Genomic DNA, 12,819 nt, shown 5'->3' with positions numbered 1-12,819 from the left:
ACGAACTCAGGCCGGTCTCTGTCTTCTTCCCTTGTAATCTCTCATCATCTCTCTCTCTCTCTCGTCGTGTTTCAGAAGTCAAAAGGATAGGACAACTTAAAACACAATCTCCACCTTTGGTTAAAAACAATTAAGGGTAGAGATTGCAATCCTTGTGTATTACTTTCAACCAATAGAAAAATTTCTTTCTTCTATATGTAAATATTTAAAGAATAAAATGAGAAGGAAATGAAATGAGGGTAGGAGCGAAAAATCAATCATTTTTTCGCCTCACTAAAGATAGCGTTTTAATGTACAATATGCGGTTTTTTATAGCATCGAGGTAAAAAAAACGCTATCTTAAATTATGAGTTATGTCAAAAATAGCATTCTCGACCAGAACGCTATCTTCTTATAATATCTTTACCCCCTTCTCTTGTAGTGTTTGCTTGTAATTAAGAGACGGAAATATGAACTTATAGAAAAATTACAACCTTCTTGGTAACCTCCTATAGATTATTTTCCACAAGGATGATAGTGGTCCCTGACACAATGATATTGTGCTTCACGGTTCGGCATCCCAACAATTTGAGTATAAACAACAAAGAACTGAAAATGAAATTTTAGAGAGAATTGTAACTTGGAATGCATTTTTTATCAAGGCATAGACTTGTTAATGCATAATATACGATACTTATTACGTGAATCTTAGATTTTAAATTTTAAATTTTAATCATATCCCCTATGGTACAAATTTACGGTACACGTTCTCAATTAAACCCAAAATAATTGGTCACATAATTGTTAACTTTCCATTTTTATACATTTGTGTGATTGGCACAATATTGATCTTTACCTTGATATAATTTCGGGATCACAATCATGTGAGAATATAGAAAGATTAAAAAAATCAACCAATCATGTGGGCCTCTATTTATGTGAATATGCTTAAATAATGTATCACCACCATATATTGAATATATTTTGTTTCCTATTATATAATAAGTAATCACATAAATGCTAATATGAACTGATGAATTTTCCAAAAACCTTGTCATCTAAATCAGAGTAAGAACACGATTTGAACTATCACTACTAATTAGCACAGTAACGTTCGAAATTTAGGCGCATAAAACTATCAATATCATTTACAATTGGAATAAATATTTATCCAGCGATTTTGAACTTGGATGTAGAGACAAATTATCATTAAAATATCAATGCATACTACATAGCGCCTGTATAGATTTAGAGGCTATGTCAAAATCATCTAAAAATACTGCATGTTTAAATTCGTAAAGAACATTGCAATAAAGAATATACAACTTCCTATGATAATTTGATAAGTAAATGGCCCTTTATGTGACACTATATATTTTAGCATGAACAGATGATATGTGACTCTACATATTTTCCCATGAACAAATGACCACTTTATTTGCAGGTTTAGCAACTTTGTCATTATAGAGTGAAAATATGTTGCTTCCTATCGTTGTAATATTTTTTTTTTTTTTTTGTCTGGTTAATTATGCTATTACAAATTATGAGAAACATTACATAGACGATATAACAGCCGACAATTTTACCTGCCTTTTGAGGATTCACGCCTGACTACATCACCCTAAGTAGTCCTATGAGATCCATTCCTGACAGTATTCCTTGTGTCATGCTGAAGATCTCTTGTAAGCATTTTTTCTAATTTTTTGCATAATTCGCCTCTTCCTGTAGAAATTGTAATATATGTTTGTGTGTAATATAACATAGTAATATATGTTTGTGTGTTTGCAACTAACATCGAGTTTTATTTTGCAGGTTATATTACCAATAGGAGAGGCTGTGTCCAATCTCATGTTAATGTACGGCGAATGAGATTATAAAATAACATAGGTTTCCAATCTTAATGTGTGCCAGCACACCGCAGTTAACATATACTATGTTATATACATATTTATAAGGATCCTACAATTACATGTTTTAAGCCAGACCAGTGGAAATATTTGTCAATAGCCTAGATGGGCGTGGGTGTTTTGAAAAAGGGATTGAAAAGCGCTGGCTGTGTGACACGTTAGCTCCTAAACGGCATCCATGTAAATATAGTATCATTTGAAGGGTTACTCTTTTATTTTGTTTCCTTTTAGTGATAAAAGGATGTTACTAATAATTAAAACAAAACATAAACATGAATTTAATGTGAGTTTGATAAGTGTTCAAGTACAATTCTTATTGATTATTGAATCGATTACATTCTTTTCCACCTAGACACCTACTTCAACGTGCGTAGGCCTCTTCTCCTATACCGTAGCATAGTAGCTTTGTCCGTCATTTAGCATCAGTTCTGAAGCGGCTGGAGCATCTGTTGTCACTTTCACCACCCCACTGCCCCTTTGCTTCTTAAGCTGCTAGCTCGATATTATGATATGGCTTTCTAGAAAAGGTTAGATTGGATTATCTATAGGGGAGGTTGAGCCTTCAAATCCAGAATATAAGCTCTCTGAATCTGCAATTATGAATCAGCAAATTCACTTCCTTGTCAACACAGCAACCATAGGCCATATTGTTAACAAGTACCGAACCAATACTTCGTTATCGCATGACCAAACCAGCGGCCTTTGCGCTAGGAGACTTTTTGATGCCCTTCAGTCCATGGATCAGTACATGGAACCGGACCAGTATGAAGATCAGGCCGCTCAGAACAACTCAGCCGAGGTTCGTCTATCCGACCGTGCCGACCAGGATGACCGAGCCGTGTACCGTCTCGACCCACTTACATCCGGAATGGAGCTTCGGACAGATACACGACCAGACGTCCGAACTGACCGTACCAGACCTCGTCCTTCCCAACCATCTCGACAAGCTAAAGCCAACAGCCGAGCCAGACTTGACTTGGGTCGTGAGGATTCCCAAAACGATCACGACTTCTCTCACGACTTCTCTCGATCATCCGGCGGACTGTCTAGACCATCCCGCGTTCGTCCAGCTCCTTACTGCGATGGAGCCAACTTGGTCGGATGAATCTAGACATCAGCCGAAGGGTCACTTTGACCAGATCTGATCTGAAGAGTTTATTTGACTGTCTTTCAACATTTCCAGTCAATTTGTTATTTCTTAAGTGTTTTTATTTATGTCTTGCTTTGACCACAAGTAGTATAAGTATGTAAATTCTTTCTCATAATGGAGGAATCGATTTTTCTTTCAAGTTTATGAGTTTATCTCTTTGTTCTTCGCTTAGAACAGTCTTTGTTTCTTGTCGAGTGATTCTCCAAGTAAGCAAATCTTCCCTTGTTGGTCTTGACGTAACATTCCAAACCACAATGGAAGCCGGTAGTATCAAGAGGTCTTTCTGCAACCTTTTGTGTCGCTTTTCAATCCACCAAGTTCTCCCATCTTTGGCGAGTTCATATCCAAAGTCCCGTTGAGTGATCCTGTCCGAATCTAGGACGTATCAAAGTGGTATTAGAGCCACTCAACCGGTACTATCTATCCATCTTCTCATCTTCCATTTTCTGAATCTTTTCATCTTCTTCTTTCTATCTCTAATCTGGGCCATCTCTTTACCAGTCACTAGATAAATAAATAAAAAAAGAAAAGAAAGAGATCTATCAAAAAATCAAAAGTTCGATTAGTGGCTAGGTGGTGGAAGAAATCATGCTGGCTAAAGAGAAATCCAGCCTTAGAGTGGTTAAAACGGATTTCAAAACCAAAGTTCTTATCTTTCTATCTAGTACTACCCCCCGTTTGCTTGGAGATCACAGCTGGTTACTTGTCTTGTTCTCTTAGAACTTTGAGAGAAGGCTCTAGAATGACTTTTTAAATTTTGAGTGAAACACGTGTGTGGGAGAGTTAAACACTTGAGTGCGTGAGGATTTTGTCTACTAATCCTTTGTGTTTAAGCTTTTCAGGAACTATGGACAGTGAAGAAGAAAGAAACCAAACCGGAAATTCCTTTGCCGGCTTATCTAACTTACAGATGAGAGGTCTCAATGATTCTATGGCTAACCTTATGAATGCAGGTTTGAAGCAGGTCCATCAGAGACTTGATAAGATTCAAGGTAGCCAACTGACCCGATCTAGAACTAGGAGAGATCGCCCACAGAGGAACAACCGGCCGGGTGAAGAAGTTGGAGAGGAGGAGATTTGTGATGATCGTTCCATCAACCGACCTAGGAGAGGTCCACAAAACCGTGATCAAGGTGATGCCAATCCTTTTGCTAGAACTAAACGAACTGATGAAGGTTTGGGTGGACTGAAACTCAAAATTCCAACTTTTGACGGTAAAAATGACCCAGATGATTTCCTTGAATTGGAAAGAAAAATAGAACTTGTTTTTGATTGTCAAAATTTTTCTGAGTTGAAAAAGGTTAGATTGGCCGCAACTGAATTTGTTGGCTATGCTATTAACTGGTATGATCAAGTTATGACTCACGGGAGAAGGAATGGCGTACCACCAATCTCTACTTGGGATGAGATCTCGGCTTTGATGAGGAGATGGTTTGTTCCAGAACATTATCACCGGGAACTCCACCAACGACTCAGACGTTTGCTTCGGGGAACCAAATCCGTGGAGGACTATCACGAAGAAATGGAGATCTTGATGATCAAGGCGGATGTGGACGAGCCTTTGGATGCAACTATGACCAGATTCCTTTCAGGCCTCAACCGAGACATTCAAGATCGAATGGAGCTTTAAGAGTATGTTAGTATGGAGCAAATGCTACACAAGGCCACTCTGATCAAGCAGCAACTCAAAAGAAAGAGCTACTCTAAACCGGCCTTTGCTCCCAAACCTAGCTATCAAGACAAGGGTAAGTCTTCGATCACAACAAATACTGCTTTTAAGACTAATAGTCCTGCTCATGTTGATAAAGGCAAAGCAGTTGAGACTAACAACCGGGCAAGAGACATTCGATGCTATAGATGTCAGGGTCTTGGACACTATGCCAGCAAATGTCCAAACTAGAAAGTGATGATCCTCTTGGAGAATGGAGAAGTTGAGTCCGATGATGATAAGGACGATACGGAGGACAAGGAAAAACGCGGTCCTATCTTTGATAAGGAGGAAGACTCCTTTGATTACCCACATCAAGGACCACTTCTAGTCGACAGAAGATCCACGGATGGAAGGCCTTGGTCCGATCTTTGAAGAACATTCGGACAAAGACCCAGATCCGGTCTTTGATGAGACGCTTGAGCCTATCTTTGATGATGAGAACAAATATCTCGACTACCCAGCTCACGGTCCACTTCTTGTTACCAGGAGAACATTGAGTGTTCAACCCAAAACCAATGAACGAGAACAAAGGGATAATCTTTTTCATTCTCGATGTTTAGTTTTAGAGAAAGTTTGTTCTTTGATTATTGATGGTGGAAGTTGCATTAATGTTGCTAGTGATTCTCTTGCCAGGATGCTTGGACTCATAACCAAACCACTTCCTCAACCTTTCAAGTTGGAATGGCTAAACGAAACTGGTGAACAATATGTGCGGGAACAAGTCGCAGTCCCTCTCTCTATTGGGCGATATGAGGATGAAGTCCTTTGCAACGTCCTTCCCATGGACGCATGCCATATCCTGCTGGGACGACCATGGCAGTTTGATAAGAGGACAATGCATGACGGATACACCAACCGAAACTCTTTTGATCATAAGGGAAAGAAGATCACTTTGGTTCCTCTCTCACCGGCCGAAGTCCACCAAGATCAGTTCCAACTGAAGAAGAGCCGAGACAAAGAGCCTAAACAATCCGAACCTGAGGTATCTCCTAGGAACTCAAACTTCTTTATCAAGGGAAGCCATGTAAAGAAATCCTTATGCTTACAACCGCCATTTCTTTTGCTTGTTTACAAAGAATCTCTAATGGCTTCCTCTTCTAACATTGCACCGGAAATTCCGAGTGATCTAACAGATGTTTTGCAGGAATTCTCTGACGTATTTCCAGATGAGAACCCTAAGGGTTTAACACCAGTAAGAGGCATTGAACACCAGATTGACTTCGTCCTGGGTGCGTCTCTTCCGAATTGACCAGCTTACCGAACCAATTCAGTGGAGACAAAGGAACTTCAGAAACAGATTGGAGAGCTTCTTGAGAAGAGTTACATCAGGGAGAGCCTTAGCCCTTGTGTCGTTCCTGTCCTCCTTGTGCCTGAAAAGGATGGTTTTTGGCGCATGTGCGTAGACTGCCGAGCCATCAACAACATTACGGTAAAGTATAGGCATCTAATCCCTAGGTTTGATGACATGCTTGATAAGTTGCATGGTTCTTCTATTTTCTCTAAAATTGATTTGAAAAGTGGCTATCACCAAATTCGCATGAAAGAAGGTGATCTTATTTGGATTCACTTGAGAAAGGAATGATTCCCGGAAGAAAAGAAGTCCAAACTCATGCCTAGGGTCGATGGACCATTCCAGATCCTTAGGAAAATCAGTGACAATGCGTATTAATTGGATCTGAAAGGTAAGTATGACATTTCTCCAAGTTTTAACGTTTCTGATCTATCTCTTTTCTTTGCAGATGATCCCGATTTGCGGACAAATCCTTTTGAAGAGAGAGGGAATGATGCGCCTTAGTCCATGGATCAGTACATGGAACCGGACCAAAACGAAGATCAGGCTGATCAGAACAACTCAGCTGAGGTTCGTCTATCCGACCATGCCGACCAGAACGACCGAGCCATGTACCGTCTCGAACCGCTTACATCCGGAATGGAGCTTCAGACAGATCCAAGACCAGACGTCTGAACTGACCGTACCAGAGCTCGTCCTTCCCAACCATCTCGACAAGCTAAAGCCAACAGCCGAGCCAGACTTGACTTGGGTCGTGAGGATTCCCAAAACGATCACGACTTCTCTCTCCTGGTCCGTTTGGCACGTACCAAGTGTCCTGATGACCGAACCGACGGACTATCTCTCATGTCCAATGCACTGTTGGACTTCTATCACTCAGATTTCTCTAAGGCACGAATCATCAAGCTATCTGAAGACTTAGGCCGCATCAGTGCACTGCTCGATCATCCGGCGGACTGTCCAGACCGTCCCCTTGTTCGTCCAGCTCCTTACTGCGACGGAACCAACTTGGTCGGATGAATCTAGACATCAGCCGAAGGGTCACTTTGACCAGATCTGATCTGAAGAGTTTATTTGACTGTCTTTCAACATTCCCAATCAACTTTGTTATTTCCTAAGTTTTTTTATTTATGTCTTGCTTTGACCACAAGTAGTATAAGTATGTAAACTCTTTTTCATAATGGAGCAATTGATTTTTCTTTCAAGTGTATGAGTTTATCTCTTTGTTCTTCGCTTAGAACAGTCTTTGTTTGTTGTCGAGTGATTCTCCAAGTAAACAAATCTTCCCTTGTTGGTCTTGACGTAACATTCCAAACCAATCGAAGCCGGTAGTATCAAGAGGTCTTTCCGCAACCTTTTGTGTCGCCTTTCAATCCACCAAGTTCTCCCATCATTGGCGAGTTCTTATTCAAAGTCCCGTTGAGTGATCCTGTCCGAATCTAGGACGTATCACTTTTGCCGTCGATAATATTATATGTTCAAAGTGTCCCATGTGATGAACAATATCTGCTTTGACAATATCCGATAATATCCGATAATTTGCAGAGTATCCAGCTTTTCTCTGATTATATCATTTGAAGCTATTATCACGAAGTTCTTTAGTTATTTGCATGTATAAATGACATTGTTCAAAAATGCGTCCTATGCGGCCGTCTATACGGTCGGTAAATGCTGTGTGCCTATGTAACGTAGCGGATTCAGCATATACTATTTAATATACGGTTTCTTTAATAATGGACGTTATACGCTGAATAATCCGTATATACGGTGACATTTAAGCGTTTACCATTTTTTTGCTCAAAATAGTTAAAGTTAAACAAAGTCATAATTAAATACATGTTTAAATGAAGATAGTCAAAAACATAAAACTACGTAGTTTAGCTTGGGTTTTTAAGTTGTTAACCCCGATTAACAATTCACGTTCAACTCATTGTTTTCTCTAGCTATCAAAAAATCAAGTCCCGACACCTTCACTTTATCGCTTTCTATCTTGCGAAAGGTATTAATATTATTTTGATTTATGTTCTCTTTTCTTGTTTCTCTATACATGTATTTTTCTTTTTTGAATATCATAATACCTACGTCTATTTGTTGGTTTCTATTCTCATTAGCAGTGTTCAATACTATAATAATTAATGTTTGCTGAGTGGAACCTTTTTATAATTTATAATGTGAATTATCTTACTACAGATTTGTTTTGTTTTTTGGAAACTTTAGTTATTTGGTTTGAAGAATTTAGTATTGAAAACCTTATGCTTTAGTATTAATATTATTATATTTTCATATATATATATATATATATATATATATATATATTTGTTCGCTTAGGCCCCATTTAAGCATCCGCGTATACAGGTAGGTGTTAGGCGCTAGGTCACCGCACAGAGAGCGCATAACGCATTTTAGAACACTGGTAAATGATCTTAAAATTTTCTTCATCTAGATATTTCTTCCTATGTTCTTATCTGTTTAGGATGGAGATCTTTCTTTCTCTACTATTTAAGAGCCTCTTGTAACTTTTAATGAATCAAGTAAGAGTAAATAAATAACTTCAGTTAAGCATTGTTTTCTTGTTTATTATGATGGTATCAGAGCTTTCATAAACTTGGCCGAAGCTCACGATCCTTATCCTTTTCCTTCCACCATTCATATCTTGCTCGAGTACTGTTACTATCAAAATTCAATGATAGTAACTATCTATTGTGGAAGAAAAAGTTTGAATATGTTCTCCGAAGTTAGAATCTTCTTGTTTTGTCAGCGGACAAGTTCCGTCACCACCATCCATTCTCATCAACAATGTGAATGACATTGTCATCTTCATCTAAACCCGAATTCAGCTTTTGAAGCTTAGACGTATACATATAAGCTTATCAAATTCTAGATATTCAAGACTTTTACTGAAGAAGTGCTTGGTTATGTGCATAATGTGGCTAATTAATTACTAAGCAATACAAACAGACAACAAGCAACAAAGCAAACATCGATAGTTATCTCATAAGGGTTGTAAACACTTATCTTTTGAGGATGGGTTGTTGCTAGTTGTTGGAGATGAGACTTTTTCTTTGAAGTGGATGATCATGAGCTGATCATAAAGAGAGGCGTCCATCATATGTTCCTTTGTTTTCTTCTCTCTCTTTCGTTTTGGAGCTTGAACAGAGCTTGAAACTGCTGACAATGTATAGAGATGAAGGTAAGGCTGTGTCTCATACTTCCAAGGCAAGACCAGAACTGTATTTGTGATGGCAAGCTCGGGCTTCTCAATCTTGATGGAGCTTCAAGACGTCGTAACTGATGGAGCATGGGAGGCCGAGCTTTTTTTTTTTATTGTGGACAGCGTTTCACCATAAGCTTCTCGCCGTAAATGATATTATGCAGAGAACTCAGGACTTGGCGCTAGAAGGATGAGGCCAAAGAGAACTATCTTCAAAGCATATCAAACTTGGGAGAATCTAGATTTAGGCGAGTTTGCTTTGAACTTGTGCTTAGTAAAAAGCGTGCTTGCTTTAAACTCGTGCTTAGCGATAGAAGAGTTTACTAGACTCATGCTAAGACAAAGGCGAGTTTACTGAGAACTCGTGCCTAGTAGAAGAAGAGTTTCTGAAAACTCATGCCTAGCCAAAGATGAGTTTTTGTAAACTCATGTCTAACAATAAGCGAGTCAACTGCAAATTCGTGCCTAATAACAAGCAAGTTCAATTTAAACTCGTGCCTAAAATACATGTTTACCGAACTATTGCTGACCCGAAGTCTCGTGTTGAGATCGTGTGTGCCGAGCAAGTTGTTGGCGTTGAGAAACGTGCTGGTTTATGTCGCTTGTACTGCTTCCGGCAAGCTCGCAGCTGAGAGATCGCCATTCCAAGCATGAGGACATGATAGTAGCATTCACTCGTTGATTCTCTTTGGCTCGACGTTACGTAATCAACTCTGGTTCATAAAAGGAACCATTAGATCACGAGAAACCTAAGAGAAATAAACAAGTCTTGCATAATCAATAAGTAAGCGATGGAACTTGTTTTTACTTAGTGTTCACGAGTTGAATATGATAGTAGTAATTAATTACTAAGCAATATACACAGACAACAAGCAACAGAGCAAACAACGATAGTTATCTCATAACGGTTGTAAACACTTATCTTTTGAGGATGAGTTGTTGCTAGTTGTTGGAGATGAGACTTTTTCTTTGAAGTGGATAATCATGAGCTGATCATAAAGAGAGGCGTCCATCATATGTTCCTAGACAATAAATTAGGTCCATTTTTCTATAAAGCCCTAGACTTCTTCTTGTATAAATAAAGAGACACCTCTCTTTAGCAAATGATCTCTCTTTTTGTGGACAGCGTTTCACCAAATTAAAAAAAATTAAAAAAATTAAAATTTTTAAAATAAAAAATGCTATTTTGGCCATTTTAGTTTTTGGAGTCTATTTTTGTGAGAAAAACTTAAAAAAAATATATTTGAGAGAATTTCCCTTTATGTTTTCACATAAATAGCTTTTCTAGGTTTATAGTTGTATTCAGTAATTTTGATGATTTAGTAAGAAAGAAATTTTATACGAGCTTTATAGCACGAAAAAAATATTTTCCAAACTCTAAAAAAAAAATTGATTAAGCACTAAAAGTATTCTCAAAATCTAGTAGCTTCCGCTGCATCATGAACGAAGGATGATGGAGTTAGATTGATGGCAGATTGGAGACACGGTTCAGACCAAAGAGTCGGTGACCATGAAACGTCAAGTCTCTGCGTCTCCAAGCTTGGCCTCCAACCTTTTTCTATTTGACCTTTTCTTTTGCTTAACAAAATTGTATTAAGAAAACAATTAACAAATATTATATATTCTAATTAAATTTAATTTAGATTAAATTAAAAATATAATGATTAACAGTAATTCTAAATATCCTATTTTTCCAATTTTCTCCAAAACAATCAGTGAGATAGAACCGAATAAAGAAGAGAATAAAATGATTATTGATTCTCAAATGATCTTTATCGAAACAATAATACAATATTCCGTATCGTGAGCGGGCAAAATCTCTGCGAAGAAGAACAAACTAGAACCGAAAGTTGGACTTTAATCTACAGGGACAAAGGAGAAAAAAAAAATCTATAACCACCAAAACTAATCTCTTATGAGACAAATGGGTGTAAATTATGATTGTACCCTTAATGAAAGTTTAATATCAACCATTAGATCTGATTCTTCACGTTATAATCTGAGCCGTCCGATTTTTAAAGATGAAATATTTACAATAAGGCCATTAATGAAGCTTGTCTCTCAGCCGACGGATCTTATGAGTGTGTTTTAATCTTGGCCATCAGATTTCGCTTGGGTCCCACAGAAAATTTAATCACTCTTCTTCTTCATGTCTTCCTCAACCATACCGAACCACTACGAAAATTCATTCACTTCACCAACCAAACCTCTTTTCTTCAACTCTTCACTCACAAACCTTTACCTCTGTTTCTTAGGGTCTTTCTACAGGTTATGACGTCGTGAAACATCCCATTTGCGTCGTCCTTGGTTCTGAAATCGATTGGTAAGTGTAGACTCTCTTCCTCTCTCTCTTTTGTCTTTCTCTCTTATGTTTTTATTGTTATTTGTTTCGGTTAAGTCATATAAAATACATGTTAACCGTATTAGTCAGATTATAAGGTTTGATATAATGTTGTTAGAGTATGAAACATGAAATTGTAGAAGAAATAGTTTTTGTCTATGGTACAACCGGTACAACTTGTAACACAAAATTCTTTAACAACTGGTTTCACTGGTACAACTGATGTAGTATTACTGACATTTTTATAGAAAACGTATCATTAGTAAATCTGGTACAACTCGGTGTAACACATTGAATATGTGGTATTGATACAACTCGTATAACTTGTAATAGTCATGTGCAACTCGTATAACTTGTAACGTTATGAGTCAGATTTTAAGATTTAATATAATGTTGTTAAAGTATGAATCATGATATTATAGAATAAATAGTTTTTGTCTATGGTACAACTGGTACAACTTTTTCATATGTATCAAACAATACAGGTGATACTGGTATAACTATTCTAACTATGTCTTATTTACCAGATTAGTGATACTGATATAACTAGTACAACTATTCAAATTTTGAAATTGAAATATTCCATATGAAAATAACAATTAGCTGGCCAAATTGATAAGTATTTAGATAGGCCCCTTTTTATTTGTGATAATTTTTTGTTTTTTTTTTTTGCAGTTTCTACACCATCTCATAAGTTTGCATGATCTACCTTATACTTTTAAGGTTTGTTAACTTCTTTGTCCAAATAATTTTTGGAAACCATACATGAAATGTATTTTAACAAAATTGATGATTTCATTTTAGTGGGGCAAAGACATGTACACATAAAGAAGTGGTACAACTAAGGTAAGTTTAAATTTTATGTGGTACAACTAGTTTTTTCGATTTCAATGCCTAAATACAACTATATACAAACTGGTACAACTCAAAAACAAGTACAACTATGTATAAACTGGTACAACTCAAATACTAGTACAACTATGTTATTTCATCTTGTATTGTGCATCAAGTTTTAAATGTGTATCATGTTTTTAAACATTGTGGTTGAACTACATGTTAGTATGTTGCTTTAGTTGTATCGGTTGTACTAAACTAATTGGTGATGCAAATAATTTACATCAATTTATTTAATAATTGATGTAAAAATATAAATTATTTGCATCATTTCATTTTACACAAAATTAGTATCAATTTTAAGAAGTTATTCAAAAATATGTATCATTTACAAC

This window comes from Brassica oleracea, chromosome C8 (genome assembly GCF_000695525.1).
Source record: "Brassica oleracea var. oleracea cultivar TO1000 chromosome C8, BOL, whole genome shotgun sequence".
NCBI classification, from domain to species: domain Eukaryota; kingdom Viridiplantae; phylum Streptophyta; class Magnoliopsida; order Brassicales; family Brassicaceae; genus Brassica; species Brassica oleracea.
The sequence above is the reverse complement of the archived record's forward strand: the minus strand, read 5'-3'. Positions refer to the sequence as shown.